Below are 15,902 nucleotides of genomic sequence, written 5' to 3' on the forward strand. Positions count from 1 at the left end.
GACTCCAAGACCCCTGTTGCCCTTACTACTCTTCAGCCAGGTATCACCTCTTCTGTGCCAGTCCATTTGGCTTCTCTTTCCTAAATGTAGAACCTTACATTTCTCACTGTTGATTTCATTTTGTTTGATGGGGCCCAAATATGTTGATCCTTCTGTATCTTGAGTGTTGCTATTCCTGTCAATTTGGTCTTGTCTGCAAATTTGATGAGTTCCCCTTCTATCCCCTTGTCTAAATCATTCATGAAGATGAACAGATCTTGTGAATCCTCCTGTTCTGTTCTTTTTTCCGTGATCAGGGGAGTCTTGTGTCCTTTGAGGAGGTGGCTGTGTCTTTCTCTGAGGAGGAATTGTCTCTGCTGGATCCTGACCAGAAAGCCCTGCATTCGGAAGTCATGCTTGAAAACCATAGGAACGTGGCCTCTCTGGGTAAGAGTTCTCTAGTCCCCAATCAGAGAGTTCAAGAAGACAGATTATAGTTAGTTTTTTTATTAAAAAACCACTAATCAGATATCGTCTCCTGGGAGGGAGAAGGAAAGGATCTTCTCGTGCTCCAAGGAAGGAAAGAGTCAATGTCTCTGCTTAGATGTTTTCTGTGCCATTTCTTATCTCTATTTTTCCATTTCCATTTATTTATTTATCAAATATCAAATATTTGAACTTATCTGTGGGGGTATTGCAGAAAATCAAAGGACTCAGACTTCGAGATCAAGAGAAGCTTTATTTGGCCAAATATTGCATTCAGTTTTGGTCGCCACGATGTAAAAAAGATGTCGAGACTTTAGAAAAAGTGCAGAGAAGAGCAATGAAGAGGATTAGGGGACTGGAGGCTAAAACAAAGAACAGTTGCAGGAACTGGGTATGTCTAGTTTAATGAAAAGAAGGACTGGGGTGACATGATAGCAGTGTTCCAATATCTCAGGGGCTGCCCCAAAGAAGAGGGAGTCAATCTATTCTCCAAAGCACCTGAGGATTGGACAAGAAGCAATGGGTGGAAGCTAAGGAGCCTTGGTGGTGCAGCAGACTAAAGTGCTGTTAAAGTAGCACTTAGCTGCCAGCTGCCTGCAATTACTGCGAGTTCAATTCTCACCAGGCTCAAGGTTGACTCATCCTCCATCCTTCCGAGGTAGGTAAAACGAGGACCCGGATTGTGGGGGCGATAAGCTGACTTTGTATAAACAAGAACACCACTTGGAGGGGGGGGGGCGAAAGCCCTACTAAGCAGGTATATACAAAAGTATGAAGGCTATTGCTTAAAAAGCATTGTAAGCCGCCCTGAGTCTCTGGAGAAGGGTGGCATATAAATCAAACCAATAAATAAATATTTAAATAAATAATCAAGGAGAGAAGCAATTTAGAACTAAGGAGAAATTTCCTGACAGTGAGAACAATTCATCAGTGGAACAACCTGCCTCCAGAAGTTGTGAATGCTCCAACACTGGAAGTTTTTAAGAAGATGTTGGATAACCATTTGTCTGAAGTGGTGTAGGGTTTCCTGCCTAAGCAGGGGGTTGGACTGGAAGACCTCCAAGGTCCCTTCCAACTCTGTTATTCTATTCTATTCCTTAACTCTAAACTGAGTGAGGTTTGCATATATAGAGATAATTGTAAAGAAAGAGAAGTTTTCTAGACATCTTCAAAGCTTTCATGACTTATGAATATAGAAATCATCATGTCTATATCACACCCCTGGAAGCGTGCAAACATACAACCTAATGTAATTTTGGAGAAATTCAGAAGGAAATTCACTTGACTTTCTACGCTTTGATCTTTTTCTCTAACCTTGTTATGATTTTCATTTCCCTTTTGCTTCGAAGGTAATAATGGGCAGGAGAATCAAGAGTCCTGTGAACTGTTCCAAGTGATCAATGCTAAAGATGGAACGGAGAAGTTTGGAATTCGAATGGAATTAGGAAGCCATGAGAAAAATCAGTCAAAGAATTGGAATCAGGAAAGCTCATCTTCCACTGATGCTCCGATGCAAGACTTTCTTGCCCAACAAGAGAAAATAAGGAAAAAATATGTTGGGAAAAGTGTGAAGCTAATCAAAGCTAAAGTACAAGTAAATGAACAGGATTTAACCCAAAACAAAGGAGAAGATGCTATAAGAAGACACAACGGACAAAATTACAATGGGACATTCATTCTTTCCCTTGGAAATAACTTCCTTACTTCTCCAAAAGCGATTGACACAAAAGAGAAGCCTTATAAATGTTTGGAATGTGGAAAATGTTTTAGGACAAGCAGGCAACTTACTATCCATAAAAGGATCCACACAGGGGAGAAGCCGTATAAATACACGGAGTGTGGAAAGACCTTTGCTCGAAGAAGTCATTTTATTTCCCATAAGATGATCCACACAGGGGAGAAGCCGTATAAATGCGAGGAGTGTGGAAAGAGTTTTGCTCAGAGAAATGGACTTACAAGACACAAAAAGGTACACACAGGAGAGAAACCATTTAAATGCATGGAATGTGGAAAGACCTTTGCTCAAAAACATAATCTTATTTCCCATAAGATGATCCACACAGGGGAGAAGCCATATAAATGCATGGAGTGTGGAAAGAGTTTTGCTCGGAGAACTGGACTTACAAGACACAAAATGCTCCACTCAGGGGAGAAGCCGTATAAATGCACGGAATGTAGAAAGACCTTTGCTTATAGAAGTAGTCTTATTTCCCATAAAAGTATCCACACAGGGGAGAAGCCATATAAATGCACGGAATGTAGAAAGACCTTTACTTATAGAAGTAATCTTATTTCCCATAAAAGGTTCCACACAGGGGAGAAGCCATACAAATGCACGGAATGTGGAAAGACCTTTGCTCAAAGTGGTCATCTTATTTCCCATAAGAGGATCCACACAGGGGAGAAGCCGTATAAATGCATGGAGTGTGGGAAGAGTTTTGTTCTGAAAAATGGACTTAGAAACCACAAAAAGCTCCACTCAGGAGAGAAACCATTTAAATGCATGGAATGTGGAAAGACCTTTGCTAATAGAAGTAGTCTTATTTCCCATAAAAGAATCCACACAGGGGAGAAACCGTATAAATGTACGGAGTGTGGAAAGACGTTTACTCACGGCAGTGGATTTAGAAGGCACAAAAAGCTGCAGTCAGGAGAGAAACCATTTAAATGCATGGAATGTTGAAAGACCTTTGCTCATAGAAGTAGTCTTATTTCCCATAAGAGGATCCACACTGGGGAGAAGCCGTATAAATGCATGGAGTGTGGAAAGAGTTTTGCTCAGAAAAGTCATCTTACTTCTCATAAAAGGATCCACGCTGGGGAGAAACTATATAGCAATAGCGATTCCACTTAGATTTATATGCTACTCCACAATGCTTTACCACTTTATCTCTGAGTAATTTACAAAGTCAGAAAAGTTCCCAGCAATCTGGGTCCTCATTTTAGCGACCTTAGAAGTATGAAAGGCTGAATCAACTATTAAAAGTAATCTATACGAGTTCAAAATGTTTTCAATAAAATGCCAATTTGAAACTGTTCAATTTCCACTTATTTAAAATGCTCCATCCATTTTCTTGCTGAAATATTTCTTCTCATCCAGAATTTGCATTTCTTGCTCACTCACGATTTTCACTTTGCAAAGCCGCTGCCTTTTTTTTAGCTATTCCACAAAGATCTTTAATGTTCCCAGATGCAAATGGGATTATGATGAAAAAAACAAGAACATCCCACACCTGAAATGTTGTTCTTTGTCTGGGTGGCAACCAGATTAGAGCTCTGCTTCAAATTAGAAATAAGAAATTGAGCGGTCTTCAGCATTATAGAATTAACAGTTATTAAAAACAATCCCTCAACAGTGAGAAACACTTAGCAAAGTACTCTGAGCTGGAGTGAACCTTTAAAGGACCTTCTCGCTCACCAGGGGTGGGTACTAAAAATTTTTACTACCAGTTCTGTGGGTGTCGCTTATTTTGTGGGCGTGGCTTGGTGGTAGGTTAATGTAACTGGATGGGCGTGGCCATTTAAAAAAAACTTTTAAACCTTAAGAGGTTGCAGAAAAATGCTTTTAAAAGCCTCTGACGATCCCAGCTGAGCATTTTTTGGCCGAAGAGGTTGTAGAAAAAATGCTTTTAAAAGTAAAAAAAAAAGCTTCTGATGAGGTGGGCGGGGTAAGCGAGCGGTAACCGGGCTGGGGACTGGTTCGGGGGTGTGGCCAGCCAATGTTATTACCGGTTCTCCAAACTACCACAAATTTTTACTACCGGTTCTTGCGAACCGGTGCGAACCAGGAGCAACCCACCACTGGGGCTCACCCAGATCCTCCCATTAATCCAACTAAGAATTGTGCCAGTTAGAGGATTTGGTGAAGGAGGAGATGAAGAGTGATCCAGTCAAAGGATGTGTGGTGATCCCTGGATCTTACTGATTCAGCCTCAATCTGCCCCCACCTTCCCTTTCCCCAAGGTTCCCCCCCCCCCAATCCCTTCCACACTTCTTGCCGCCAGTGGTGGGTTGGCCCCGATTTGCACCAGTTCTATAGACCCGGTAGTAAAACCGACGGGAGGCTCCGCCCACTGACCCCGACATCACCAAAATGCTTCTGCGCCTGTGCAAAAGAGCGCGCGAGCGAAGCGAGTGCATGCAGCCCCGTTGCAAACCGGTAGTAAAGGTAAGTAGAACCCACCCCTGCCTGCCATCCCATCCCGGCCAAGTTGCCATCTGGGACTCGGACCCCTCCCCACCTGGAAGGAGGCTTGCCAGCTGAAGGCAGAGCCTGGTCTGGGGGGTCTCCCTTTGCATTCCCCCAAATCCCCCCCTCAGCAAGGATCTTGGCATGGCTCTGCCAAAGCCTTGGTGCATCCTGGAATCAGGGTTGTCAGGGCTCTGGACATGGTCAGTCAGTCCCATGTGGCATCTGAAGTAACCAACTTGGTGTTCCGTTCTGGGTCCTCCTGTGGCTCTCCTGTGCCTCCTTCTCTCCCTTCCCTCCAGCCAAGCCCACCGTCACCATCTCCTCCACCACAATGGAACCCGCTTCCCCCAACACCATCCTCCTTGTGCACCACGATGGGCTTTTACCCATTGAGGTCCAGTGGCTGAAGAACAGGTGGCCGCACAAGGAAATTTTGGAGATTTGGGGCAGCTTTTCCTTACAGAGACCTGAAAAAGTATTGCAATGAAAAAGAAAAGCATACACAAACACTAAAATCTTGCCCAGAATTTTTCCACGTTTTGGGAAATTGCAAATGGGAAGGGAAGGAGGGGGACATTCCTTCCCATTCCTCCCTCGGGAAGGGAGCACCCCAACTTTGTGGCCAGTTCTTCTTGACACCTCTTTTCATTTTGACATTTGACTCAATTTCCAGCCCAGCGACCCCCAGGCTCCCTCCTTTGCTGCCACCCCCATCCTAGCCCCATCTTCTCTGTTCGTATGAAACTTCTGCAGAGTGGGAGCAGGGGAAGTGGGCCCTCCCTTCTTGATTAATCTTCTAATTAAGTCATTTAGGGAGAATTCCAGAATCCCCTGCAGATGAAATGGGGAGGAATCCCTGGTCCTCTCCAGCCTTTTCCTCCATGAAATGGGTCTATTTTCCCTCTGTCTGTCCCTGCCTATCAACTACACCCCTGCAGTGTGGGCCTGCCTTGGGGGAGGGGGTTGAAAGGGAATAAAAACATGTTATTCTCCCTGGAGCTGCTTCGAGAGAATCCAGGATAGGATGGGTGTTGCTCTGTTCTGCCTGGAGACTGAGCACGTGATCATAATTTGCACATGTAGTCCCTCCTTCCTCGCCTGGTGCTTCCCCAGTTCGGCTCAGTCTTCAGCGCAGAGAGATGTGTTTGAATGAGCGGCTTCACCTTTCATTCTGTGATCATCTAAGCGTGAGCTTTCGAAGGGATTTATTATTGTAATTGTGAGGATCGCTTTTGCGATCAGGCTGCTAGCTGGTCCGCTGGCTAGCGGCTTTTTGCCGGCTTTTCTACAGCCGAGGTCCCCGCCAGGTTCTGAAGGCCCTGGCTGAATCCCTGCCTCTGGCATCAGAGGCAATCTTCTGCGCATGCTCCAAGATGGCGGCGACCAAGTGAGCTCCGTTTCGGGGATGGGAGAGTTGCCGGTCGCCAGGGTCTTCAGGAGCCTTCCTGTCCATCTCCGGCTCCAGTCCCAGTGAGGGGAGCATCCGCCCTGCCTGTTGAGGGCTTTTTCGCCCTCTGGAACGTCTGGGCAGGGCTAGACGACACCGCGAGAGATGGGGCGATGGGCCTGGCCGCGGCAGCTGTTTCCGGTGTCGGAGGGAAGCGGAGGCCAAGGCATCCGGCGGCGGGCGGCGTTCGTGCGGCGGCGGCTTGGAAGTGCCCCCCCCTCGCTCCCTATAGCCCTCTGGATCCCTGGGGCGCCCTTTTCCGGCGTTTTCGGGGCCCCCGGTGCGCCTTGGGAGCTTGGGGTGCTTGGTTGCGAGCTGGCGACGACGGCGGCGACGGCGGCGGTGGCAGTGGCTGACATGGACCGGCCGGCCAGAGAAACAGCCTGGCAGCAGGTTGATGGAGGAGAAGCTAACAGCCTCACCCCTAAGACTACCATCTGTGATTACTGTGATGACTGTGATTACTGTGATGGGGTGTTTTTAGAACTAAGCTGTGACTGGGGGGTTGTGGAAATTGGGCTGGAGAGACAGGAGGCTGACCATGGTTTGGTTGCTTGGTCGCCTCGGGTGGCCTCTCCTCCCCCCCCCCTTTCCCCCCAGGTAAGGGTGGGTGTTGACCTTAATGGCCAACCACCCCTGGATTGGGCTTTCCTGTCTCGCTACTCCTACTCTCACCTTAAGGAAGATCTTGTGCCCGTGGGTCTATTATCATCTTATTAATATCTTTATTATTACCATCGTTATTAACATCTACACTTTGGACACTTTGGACCTTTATTATGCTCCACTCATACCCTCGCTGGTTGGAGAGACTGTGCACCATTTGAGAGAGCTGAGGGATTTTCCACATCCCAACGGAGAGGATAGAACACTGCTCCCGTCAACTTTGTAACGGGACCGGCCATCGTGAGAGGATGGTTGGCCATTAACCTCTGTTGGAGAAAAAGAACATTGGACCCTCTCCCTGTCGTGAGAGGACAGTGGAGTCCAGCCCTATAAATGGATATTTTGTGACCTTTATGCTCAGTTATCCCTTGGACTATGATAGATTCCCGGACTGGCTTTTCTTTTCCCATCTTTGGCTCGGTTGATGCTCCAAAAAACCGACCTTCTTGCGCTGCGAGACTCCCCCCTCTCACAGGCCTGGCCCTCCACGTTATCGAGGGCCTATCTTGATGACGGGCTTTGGGACCCCGAGAGATGGCATGCAGCAAAGAGGGGGCTGAGGGGTTTTTTAGCTAAATTTTTAAGGAAAATTTTAAGGGGACCCGGGAGGATGGGTGGGAGTTGTAAAAGTGGACCTGGGGGGGTCCAGATAGCGACTGTGCGGGATGAGGGGTTGATTAGCTGCAGCAGAGGGGTCGTGACAGGAAATTTAACTGGGGGGCAGGGGGACGATAGAAAGGGCTGTGTAATTGAAATCATGAGTGGGAGGGGCAGGTACGACGGGCGCAGGGGGTCATATCAAGTGTCGGGGGTGCGCACGCGCTGTCTCCGAGCGATTGCGCACTCCGGCCCCCAATGCGTGACTCGTGTCCTGGGTTGTGTAGAGCCTCAGGCCCAGGGTCTGCGGCTGATGTTATGTAATGCCAGGTCGGTGGTTAATAAGGCCCCCCTCATCTGTGATCTTATTTCGGAGGGGGGTGCAGACCTGGCAGGTATTACGGAGACCTGGTTGGGCCAAGAGGGGGGGGTCCCCCTCGTAGAGATGTGCCCGCCAGGTTTCCGTGCATTTCATCAGCCAAGGGCCCAGGGGAGGGGTGGGGGAGTGGCGGTGATCATTAGGGAGAGTCTTTGTCCGAGGGAGACCACTGTTCCTCAGATAGCCGGATGTGAGTCCCTTTGTGTGAAGTGGGGCCGTGCGGTGCAGATGGGTTTGCTGACTACGTACCTGGCTCCCTGCCACGTGGCAGCGACCCTGCCCGAGCTACTCGACGTCATTGCCGGGGTGGCGGTCGATACCCCCAGACTTATTGTCATGGGGGATTTCAACCTCCCATCCGCAGGTGAGGCGTCAGAGGTGGCTCGGGAGTTCATGGCTTCCATGACGGCCTTGGACCTGACCCAGTTAGTTCAAGGCCCCACTCACATAGGGGGACACACTCTGGACCTGATTTTTATCTCTGGTCAGTGGTTGAATGATCTTGGTAGAGGGGAACTAGATATTAAACCCTTGTCATGGACAGATCATTCACTCCTTTAACTAGACTTTCCTACCGCCTCCCCCCACCGCAGGGAGACGGAACCGACCAGATGGTTCCGTCCCAGGCGCCTGATGGATCCCGAAAGGTTCCTGACGGAGCTTGGGCCGTTTCCTGAGACTCTAACACACGACTCGACTGAAGAGCTGGTGGCCGCCTGGGAAAGGGCGGCCGCCGGAGCTTTGGATCGCGTCGTGCCTTTGCGGCCTCTGACCCGATGCCGATCTCAATTAGCTCCTTGGTTCTCTGAGGAGCTGAGAGAGATGAAGCGTCGGAAAAGACGCCTAGAGAGCATTTGGAGGACTAGTCAATCCGATTCCGACCGGACACAGGTGAGGTCCTATATCAAGACCTACCTAGTGGCGATAAAAGCGGCAAAATCTAACCATTTTTCCGCTCTTATCGCATCTGCAGAGAACCGCCCAGCCGCCCTGTTTAGGGTGACCCACTCCCTTCTTCGGGGGGGAGTGCGGGAAGATCCCTTGCAGGGTCGTGCTGAGGATTTTGTGCAATTCCTGCACGATAAAGTCGCTCGGATTCGGGATGGCTTGGACTCCGATTGGATGAGTCCACGGGAGGAGACCGGGGCAGGCCTTGAGAATGTTATCTGGGAGGAGTTTGATCCTGTGACTCCCGAGGATGTGGACAGGGTTCTGGGTAAGATTAGTGCCGCCACGTGTTTATTGGACCCGTGTCCCTCCTGGTTGGTACTGGCCTCCCGGGAGGTTACACGAGGCTGGCTCCAGGGGATTATAGGTGCTTCTTTGGGTGAGGGTGCCTTTCCTGCTGCCTTGAAAGAGGCGGTAGTGAGGCCCCTCCTCAAGAAGCCTTCCCTGGACCCGGCTGAATTAGCCAACTATCGTCCAGTCTCCAACCTTCGTTTTGTGGCGAAGGTTGTTGAGAGCGTGGTGGCACGACAACTTCCCCGGCACCTGGATGAAGCTATCTATCTAGACCCGTACCAGTCGGGCTTCAGGCAGGGGTACAGCACAGAAACGGCATTGGTCGCGTTGGTGGATGATCTCTGGAGGGCTCGGGACAGGGGTTGCTCCTCTGTCCTAGTCCTATTAGATCTCTCAGCGGCTTTTGATACCATCGACCATGGTATCATTCTGCAGCGGTTGAGGGGGTTAGGAATAGGGGGCACCGTTTTGCGGTGGTTCTCCTCCTTCCTCTCCGACCGCTCGCAGTTCGTGTTGGCAGGGGGGCAGAGGTCGACCTCGAGGCGTCTCGCATGGGGAGTGCCGCAAGGGTCGGTCCTCTCGCCCCTCCTGTTCAACATTTATGTGAAGCCGCTGGGTGAGATCATCCGTGGTTTTGGAGTGAAGTGTCATCTGTACGCTGACGATACCCAGCTGTACATCTCCACCCCAGACCACCCCAACGATGCCCTTGATGTGATGTCCCGCTGCCTGGAGGCCGTGCGGGCCTGGATGGGGAGGAACAGGCTCAGACTCAACCCCTCCAAGACCGAGTGGCTGTGGCTCCCGGCGCCCCGATATAGTCAGCAGGTGCCATCGCTGACTATTGGGGGTGAATCTTTGCCCCCCACGGAGAGGGCTCGCAATCTGGGTGTCCTCCTGGATGCACGGCTGTCTTTAGAAGAGCATATGACGGCCGTGGCCAGGGGGGCCTTTTATCAGGTTCGCCTGATTCGCCAGTTGCAGCCCTTTCTGGATCGGGACGCCCTGCGCACGGTCACTCATGCCCTTGTTACTTCCCGGTTGGACTATTGTAATGCTCTCTACATGGGGCTCCCCTTGAAGAGCACTCGGAAGCTCCAACTGGTCCAGAATGCGGCCGCGCGGGTGGTTATGGGCGCAACCCGTTATGCCCATGTGACACCCCTCCTGCGCGAGCTGCACTGGCTCCCGGTGGTCTTCCGGGTGCGATTCAAGGTGTTGGTTACCACCTTTAAAGCGCTCCATGGCATAGGACCCGGGTACCTCCGAGACCGTCTTCTGCCACCAATAGCCTCCCACCGACCAGTTCGTTCCCACAGAGAGGGTCTCCTCAGGGTGCCGTCAGCCAAGTTATGTCGGCTGGCGACGCCCAGGGGGAGGGCCTTCTCTGTGGGAGCCCCAGCCCTGTGGAATGAACTGCCCCCGGAAATTCGTAAGATATCTGACCTCCGGGTGTTTCGCTGCGCATTGAAGACCCTGTTGTTCCGCCAGGCCGGACTATCAATACAATAGTTTTAAATTGGGGTATTTAAATTTATTGGGGTTTTAAATTTGAGCCATTTATTTAATTATTTTAAATTTTATATCATTGTTTTGTTTGTGTTTTTAAATAGGCTGTACACCGCCCTGAGTCCTTCGGGAGAAGGGCGGTATAGAAATAAAATTATTATTATTATTATTATTATTATTATCACATCTTCTCCAGCCTCCTCATTGTTTGACTCGAGTGCCAGCTGCACAGGGTGAACTGCACCACACCAGCCTCCTCGTTGTCAGAATCAGGAGATAAAATCAAAACCCTCGACTGGAAGGTGCAACTGAAGAGGTTTAATGTGGAGGAAATACGCAGCTGCTGTCCAATGGAAGAGGGAGATACGGACACAAACGGTTACTTTTATATCCATATAGCCTCCCACCGACCAGTCCGCTCCCACAGAGAGGGTCTCCTCAGGGTGCCATCGGCCAAGTTATGTCGGCTGGCGACACCCGGGGGAGGGCCTTCTCTGTGGGAGCCCCAGCCCTGTGGAATGAACTGCCCCCGGAAATACGTAAGATCTCCGACCTCCGGGTGTTTCGCTGCGCTCTGAAGACCCTGTTGTTCCGAGGGCCGGGCTATCAACATAACGATTTTAAACTGGGGTATTTTAAATTATGTGTTTTTAAATAGGCTATACACCGCCCTGAGTCCTTCGGGAGAAGGGCGGTATAGAAATAAAATTATTATTATTATTATTATATAAATGAATTTAAGATTCGCAGCAGAGAAGACAGTCAGGAACATCCTGAGGTAAATCTCAAATGGCACCCAGAAGGAAAAGGGGGGAAAAAGGGAAACGCCCCCTTTCCACTCACAGCAACCAATCAGAGCGCAGATCCCCTCAGCCACAACAGGGTCTTTGAGACCATTGTGCATTTAACCTTCTTCAGCCATTAAATTGAATATCTTCACATTTAAAGTGTTCAAAGGAAACAGACCTAAAACGACTTTGCTTTTGTCCATTAGATGGAATTGTCAGGTTGTAATAATTGTTTTTTTTCCTTGCACTGTGCTAAAAAGAAGTCAACGTCTTTTTTTCCTTCTTTTCTTGTACCTCAAACTTTCTTTCCCCCTCTTTTTCTCCTTTCCTTAATTTCCTATTTCTATTTTTCTTTGTGTTTTGTATAATAAATAAGATCTTGAGACTCTAGAAAGAGTGCAGAGAAGAGCAACAAAGATGGAGGCAAAAACATATTTAAAAAACTTGGTTCCTGGAACTGGGTATTTTCTAGTCTGATGAAAAGAAGGAGGAGGGCAGACATGATGGCACCTTCTGATATCTCAGCGGCTGCCAGAAAGAATATTTATTTTTTCCCTTCCCTTCCCTTCCCTTCCCTTCCCTTCCCTTCCCTTCCCTTCCCTTCCCTTCCATTCCATTCCATAAATAAGAAGCAGGCCGAATGAAAGAGGTAGAGGTGGAGTTCCATTATATGTATATAAGAAACAATCAACAGCTCTAGAAACGCAACAGAAGAAAAAGGAAAACTTCCTTCCATGCATTTGGGTTCATATAAAAGGGGGAAAAGAAGCACAGGCATCGAAGCCTTTGTCTGACAGGAAGCCATTGGGAGGGGCCTTTCCTCCTACTCCCTAGCCCATCCTCCCCGCCCTCTCCCTTTCCCCTCCCATTCACTCCTCTTTCCTGCCCTTTCTACGATCCTGGCACTTTGCACCAAATCCACCAGGGGGCGCCCTCTGCCAAGGGAAGGTGACTCCAGGCACTTCCCCATTGGTCTACTGGAGCCTTGCCTCTCTAGGACTTACGGAGAGGCTCCGGGTGAGTCTAGCATTTCTTTTTCTTCCCTTCTCAGATACGGAAGCTGGAAGCCATTTGTGGTCTTTGCAAGGCAAACTTTCCTCTTGGGGGAAGAAGAAAAAGAGCGGAATCCCTTGCAGGGATCAGTCCTGCAGCCCCAGAAATGGACCCGTGAAGGAAAAGGCATCTGGAGACCCACCAGAGTCCTTGGAGCCATTTGCAGTTGCTCTGCAGGACAGAGAAAGGATGGAGACACAACCTTTTGCAAAGGAGGGAAGCGGAAAAGGCCCTTCAGCTGCTCAGCCCGGGAAGTGGGGGAAGCTCTGGACAAGAACCGGGCAGGAGATCCTGGAGGAGGAAACCATCCTCCCTTCACAAGTTCATCCCTGCAATTTCATCCAATACTTGGAGGCTGAGGGTCCCCGAGGACTTTGCAGCCGACTCCATGGCTTTTCCAGGCGATGGCTGAGACCAGAGAAGAACACCAAAGCCCAGATGTTGGACCTGGTGGTTCTGGAGCAGCTCCTCTTCATTCTGCCCCCAGAGATGGAGGGCTGGGTGAGGGAGTGTGGAGCAGAGACCAGTTCCCAGGCAGTGGCCCTGGCGGAAGGCTTCCTCCTGAGCCAGGCGGAGGAGCAGAAGGAGCAGGTCCACTTGCAGGTAAGAGTTCAAAAGAGAATAGAGAATGTGTTTGAATACTTCACCCTTCCTTCCCAAACTTCTGTAACATTCATAATATGTGGCAATGTCCCACCTATTCTTGTAGGACATTGTTCCATTGTTTCTCATTCAACCTCACGGATGGATATTGGGGGCTTTGAGGTGGCATTCTGAATATAGGAATCCACTTTACGTCGCGTGATGTACATTAATTCTGCTTCTTTTTTCCTTCCTACTATTTAAAGTGTTGCACTGTGGAGATCAGAGATCCTGAGGGAAAGAAGAACCCATCAAATCCCCCTCAGGAGCTGTTTTTCAGGAGGATCCCTTGGGAAGATCCAAGTCAGGACATCTCAGGAGGTAATGGAAGATCCTCCAATTTCCCATCTGTCTTAACTTCGTTCTCTCTTCTCTTCTATAGAATATCTCCTATTTTGTTAATGATGCATTTTGAAATTATTTATTCCTTACAGAGAAACAAAGAATGAAGCTTTCTGGTTTTTATGACGGGGATCAAACAGCGATTGAATCTCCAAATCAAGTAAGAAAGGGAAAAGTGATTAGATTTCTATTTTTCCTTCAGGAAGTGAAGTGGGTGTGCAGAGGGCTCCCTCCTTCTATTTCCCCCCCTTGTTTGGCCTGGATTATTTTTGTGTTCTTCCACATGCAGAGCAGAATAGCATTTTCAAATTCCTGTCAGCCAGCATAGCTTCCTCTTTCTGCTCCGTACTCCTCCAACTTTGAGTTTATAAGAAGCAATTTTTAAAAAGTCCTTCAAGAGTAAACGTATCGCAGTGACAGTAACTGCTAGAGACCCTTTTTGGGGGAGAATTCTTTGACTCGGAATTCTGCAAGGCTAATGAAAAATAACTAAATACTCACATTGCCACATTACCATTTTTAAAAAACCTTATTTATAACCAGTAGTTCAAAAATAAGCAAACTGTATTAAAAAATAAAACCGACTATTAAAATCCAAAGGGAGTGGCCGTGTTGAGCATGTAATCCAGGAATACAAAATAATTTCCAATCCTCTGATTTGAGCCTCGATTAGGAGATCAAACATTCCCGCTTTGCAAAGGCTGAGAAATGAATTTCCCAGGGAATTTTCTCTTTTTTGTTTTCTTCCTTTCAGCCAATGGCTCAGACTACTAGATCAATCAGTGATAGATAGAGCGATGGATCAGTTGATCCAGAAATGGGATTACTTTACTGAAAGGCACTGAAAGTTCTGCAGAGAAGACTCTCCCCCTGGGGGTCACCAGCCTACATTGTTTGGCCGACGGCACCCTGAGGAGGCCCTCTCTGTGGGAGCGTACTGGTCGGTGGGAGGCAATCGGTGGCAGAATGCGGTCCTGTAGATAACCAAGTCCTAAGCCATGGAGCGCTTTAAAGGTGGTAACCAACACCTTGAAATGTACCTGGAAGACCACCGGGAGCCAGTGCAGCTCGCACAAGAGGGGTGTTACATGGGAACGACGAGTCGCCCTCATTATTACTCGCGCGGCTGCATTCTGGACCAGTTGGAGCCTCTGGGTGCTCCTCAAGGGGAGCCCCATGTAGAGGGCATTACAATAGTCCAGACGGGAAGTGACGAGGGCATGAGTGACTGTGCGCACGGCGTCCTAATCCAGAAATGGACGTAACTGGGAGATCAGGCGAATCTGATAAAAAGCCCCCCTGGCCACAGCCGTCATATGATCATCCAAAGACAGCCGTGAATCCAGGAGGATGCCCAAGTTGCGAGCCCTCTCTGAGGGGGGTAAGATCTCATCCCCAATAGCCAGCGACGGTGTTAACTGACTATATCGGGCCGTCGGAAGCCACAGCCACTCAGTCTTGGAGGGGTTGAGTCTGAGCCTTTTCCTCCCCATCCAGATCCGCACGGCCTCCAGGAAACGGGACATCACGTCAAGGGCATCATTGGGGAGGCCTGAGGTTGAAATGTACAACTGTGTGTCATCAGCATACAGTTGACACTTCACCCCAAAGCCACGGATGATCTCACCCAGCAGCTTCACATAAATGTTAAACAGGAGGGGCGAGAGGACTGACCCTTGCGGCACCCCACGTGAGGAACCTCGAGGTCGACCTCTGCGGTCAGAGAGGAAGGAGGAGAACCACTGTAGCATGGTGCCCCCCACTCCGACCCCCTCTAGCCGACACAGCATGATACCACGATCGATGGTATCAAAAGCCGCTGAGAGATCTAGGAGGACCAGGACAGAGGAGCAACCCCTGTCCCGAGCCCTCCAGAGATCATCAATCAATGCGATCAATGCCATTTCCGTGCTGTAACCCATCCTGAAGCCCGACTGGCACAGATCTAGATAGACAGCTTCATCCAGGAATCGAGGAAGTTGTCTTGCCACCACACTCTCAACAACCTTCGCCGCGAAGCGGAGGTTGGAGACAGGATGATAATTAGCTAAGGGAAGGCTTCTTGAGGAGGGGCCTCATCACCGCCTCTTTCAGGGCGGATGGGAAGACACCCTCACTCAACGAAGCATTGGTAATCTCCTGAAACCAGCCTCGTATAACCTCCCGGGAGGCCAGCACCAACCAGGAGGGACACGGGTCCAGTAAACATGTAGCGTTAAGCCTCCCCAAAATCCTGTCCACGTCCTCAGGAGTCACATGGTCAAATGCCTCCCAGATAACACTCTCAAGACTCACCTCCGTCATCCGGTCCAAGGCTATCCAATCAGAGTCCAGGCCGCCCCGAATCTGAGCAATTTTATCATGCAGGTATTGTCCAAAATCCTCAGCTCTACCCTGCAAGGGATCCTCCCTCGCTCCCACCTGTAGTAGAGAGCGGGTCACCTTGAAGAGGGTGGCTGGGCGGTTCTCTGCAGATGCAATAAGAGTGGAAAAATAGTTAGATTTCGCCACTCTTATTGCCATTAGGTAGGTCTTGATATAAGACCTCACCAGTGTTCGGTCAGATTCGGTGAGGCTAGA

The 15,902-nt window shown here is 49.3% G+C and overlaps 2 pseudogenes; both read left to right on the plus strand.

The window, feature by feature from the left end:
• The first annotated feature begins 392 nt into the window (after positions 1-392).
• On the plus strand, positions 393-3,502 carry LOC139311633 (zinc finger protein 429-like; annotated as a pseudogene).
• An 8,862-nt stretch (positions 3,503-12,364) lies between these two features.
• Positions 12,365-15,902, plus strand: part of LOC139311665 (zinc finger protein 721-like) — a 34,054-nt pseudogene continuing 30,516 nt past the window's right edge.

This window comes from Pituophis catenifer, unplaced genomic scaffold (assembly GCF_029215685.1).
Source record: "Pituophis catenifer annectens isolate HBS135680 unplaced genomic scaffold, rPitCat1.0.hap2 SCAF_2, whole genome shotgun sequence".
Lineage (NCBI taxonomy): Eukaryota > Metazoa > Chordata > Lepidosauria > Squamata > Colubridae > Pituophis > Pituophis catenifer.